General features: G+C 46.7%; 1 pseudogene; it reads right to left on the bottom strand.

Moving 5' to 3' along the window:
* Positions 1-393: 393 nt before the first annotated feature.
* On the bottom strand, positions 394-2,349 carry LOC118476847 (disease resistance protein RGA4-like; annotated as a pseudogene).
* Between the last annotated feature and the right edge of the window lie 1,312 nt (positions 2,350-3,661).

The raw sequence follows: 3,661 nt of genomic DNA on the forward strand, positions 1-3,661 counted from the left end.
TCTTCTCGAAAACAGTCTAGTGTTGCCCTGTCTACCACAGAGGCCGAGTATGTTGCTGCCGCTAGCTGTTGTTCGTAGTTACTTTGGATGATGGCTACCTTACGAGGTTTTGACTTTTCATCATGTGCCTCTGCTTTGTGATAGCACGAGTGCCATAAATGTTGCCAAGAATCCTGTGCTACATTCGAGGACCAAGCACATTGATGTTCACTTTCACTTTCTTCGTGATCATTATGAGAAAGGCGACATCGAATTGCGCTATATTGATACCACTCGCCAGCTTGCTGACATTTTGACCAAACCCCTTGATCAAAAAACTTTTGTTCATTTGTGAGGGGAATTGGGTGTTTGTTTCCCTTTTTGATTAGAGGGCTCCCTTTTGGTCTTTTCTTCTTATTTTTTGCTTTCATTTTCTTTTGTATTATATCTGCATGAATGTGATTCTGCTTCTAGTAGTATGTTCTTTGTGTACATGATAATGCTATAGCATGCTTAGGCTCTTTTTGCTCATATTGATACAATATTGTTGAGCTAAGTTGTTTTCATAATTGTGAACTTGACTATTACTTGCTTAATCTAAAATTGTTCACCATTAAGATTGGCACCTAGCATGTGTAGGATGTGTTGAAATCCTTTTTGCTATTACTCGTATGCTAGGTGGCTATGTCTCATGCCTTGAGTCATTCACTTGTCTTGATTTATTCATATCGTGCTAAAGATTCAAAATCAAGATAAGTGATAATCAGAAAGATCGAGATGTATTTGTATTTTTCACCACATCACTGTATCAAGACTGCTTCCATTTGCACTTTTGGATGAACTTGAGCAGTGTAGTGGACGATCGAAACCGGTGTTTTTAGCTTCTGATTGCTTGTCTACATAGGCTACACCCGGTTGAAAAGTCAGACCAAGACAATGCTTATAACCTCTCGCACTCACATGCTTTTCAATAAAATTTGGAATCCGCTGCAAAATCCGATAAATCTTGTTCACATCGTCGTCGTCGCTCCGCTTCATTTAGGAAGCGGACCACCGACTGCTTGTCTTCAAGTGGCCACATCTTGTGACGATGACCCACACATCTATCTGCATCCCTGCCCACTGCGGTCCTCATACCCATGATAATTCTACTGCCCATACTATTATCCGGGAAGGCAGATGCTATGCCATCCACCAGTTCTTCAGACTCCACGCCATCCACCACCACAAAATACCTATATATATATATATATATATATATATATATATATATATATATAAACAGGAAACGAAGGAGAAAAAAAAGGTCAATATATATATATAGAGGGAATAATTAATTAATCAGCAAATTGCACACAGAAAAGTGGAAAAGAAATCACCTTTTCCTTTGGAGATACTCAGGTAACCCATGAACTTGGTCAGTACGACGAGTCCACGAGCCCCAGGAAACGTTCGGGCGAATCTAATAAACGCGGTTTCAAAATACAAATTCAGAAGGTAGATTTTAGAACAAATATGCATGCGGCTGAAAATATGACGGATCACCTGTGAAAAAATCCACCACTGCTATCTTGTGGATCCTCTTGCAGTCTAAATTGCTCGATTATCTCTTCCAGAACGATGCTGCAGTCCTTCCCAGCAGCGCTGACAATGACATACGCATGCAGGGAGAACTTTCTGCTCTCCTGTACGTCCGTGTACACTGTGTGGCAAAGCTTGGTCTCCCCTATGCCACAGAAGCCGACAACGGAGATCACCATCACCTTATTGAGGACCATGTCCAGCTCATTGTCGGGTCTCCGGACGAGGAGGTCCAGAAGCTCATCGAGGTCCTCCTTGCCCACAAGATCAGCCAGCGGAAAGCCCCTTCCGGCCGTCTGCGGATTGGAATTAGGCACGACCAGCTGGGCGCTTGAAGTAGTGGAGGAAGAAGCAGCGCCTTGACTAGGAGCCTCATTCGTCGGAACCGCCATAAACTCCGGATAGGACTCTACACATCTGATTAAATCCTGGATGATAGTAATCTTGCCATTAAGCTTCGCACCTGTCATGGTTCCGGCACGGCGGCCTTCTATTAGGTCTTCGATGTCGTACGCCAAGCATCTGAGGTATCCAGCACAGGATTGAAGCCTGTCGGACGGGTCTTGGGAACTCCTGATAGTCTTCCGAGTATCACGGATGATGCCCTGGATGTAGCTAAGCTGGGATTTCAGGGTTTCAACATCACTGTCACGGACTTGCCGTTTCTTCAGTGCACCTTGTATCCCTTTAATGGCTATAGGCAGGACAGGGGCCGCCAACTTAGCGATTGCACCGATAATTGCTGGCTCCACACCTGTCATCTCTCCAACACCCCCCCCCCCCCCCCCCCTCTCTGTTGCTTGGCTCGAGTTCGATCCATTCGATTCGCACGTATGTTGGAAGCTAAAGCAGTGTAGGACTTTGAGATCTCAGGAGGACATTCATGGTGCTAGAATATAATCATCGAGCTGTGTCTGTGTGGGTTCTCTGGGCCGGGCTGGGTACGATGGGCTTAACACGGGTGATGGTTAGGTCGCAGCCCATCAGAGTACGAGTGACTCGAGGATTGACAAGTAGTCATAAAATTATAGTATCTCAGCAAGAACCAAGAAGACAGAAAAAAGTCACTTCCCAAATAATATACATAGAGGAGCTGTCATGGTGCTAGAATATAATGCATCTCATCTCATCTCAGTCACTTCCGAACTCTAGGCCTTCCGCCTGCCATCGCCTGATCAGGGATCCCCTCTAGACATGTGCGAACACAAGGTTGATTTGTCCCTTGTGGTTCGGATTGATGATGACTGATTATCAACGGGTAGCACTCTGGGGTAGTCAGTGGACTGACCAGAGTGTGAGATTATGTTTGTGCAACCATGTTGGTCGACTTGTGGTGTGCAGGTGTGGAGCACAGGAACGGTGGTCGATGGCTGAGGTGAAGGTCATGCGGGCTCGTGCTGATAGACCGGGAGCGGTGAAGGGCGAGTGCTGGGTCTTGACTGACGGATCAGAGCAGCCAGGTGACCAACCGCAGTGGCTGACACACCTGGGACACGCACTTATGTGAGGACGTGGTGGAGTGGACCGTGTTGCCGGCGTGGTCGAGGACTGGCGGGACACGCGTCTGATCGTAGAGGACGTGCACGAGGTGCGCTGCTCACGGCAGGTTTGGTGGTTTGGGCCTCAAAACCACCCAGCGCTACAGATGCCTGGTTTTGGTGAGTTTGGGTCTCAAAACTCGGTGGTGGCGGTTCCGGATAGAACCGATGGCGGCACGCGGCGTGATCGCGGAGGGTGCGTCAAGGCGAAGCACTCCGTGTGAAGGACGTGGTCGTTGGATCGAAAACCTAGGAGTTGGTCCATTTCGCCCCCGGTGGAGTGGATAGGCTCTATGTAAATATGGGTAGTTTAGGAAGTGAGAATAACCCTCTATAAATAGAGGGGAGGGCTGGTTGGTTCATGTCACACCCGGATTTAAGGGACAAATCCGGGTGCATCTCATATGTGCGCCAAGGAAGAACAACACACATAACAACAGAGTGCATAGAGATAAATGTCATAAATATCATAAATATACTTATTACATAGCGCAAGTCTTACAAAAATAAATGATATAATAAAGTGAACTGTTATTATTCCCTGGCGCCACAAAGCTGACTGG

This window comes from Zea mays, chromosome 4 (assembly GCF_902167145.1).
Source record: "Zea mays cultivar B73 chromosome 4, Zm-B73-REFERENCE-NAM-5.0, whole genome shotgun sequence".
Lineage (NCBI taxonomy): Eukaryota > Viridiplantae > Streptophyta > Magnoliopsida > Poales > Poaceae > Zea > Zea mays.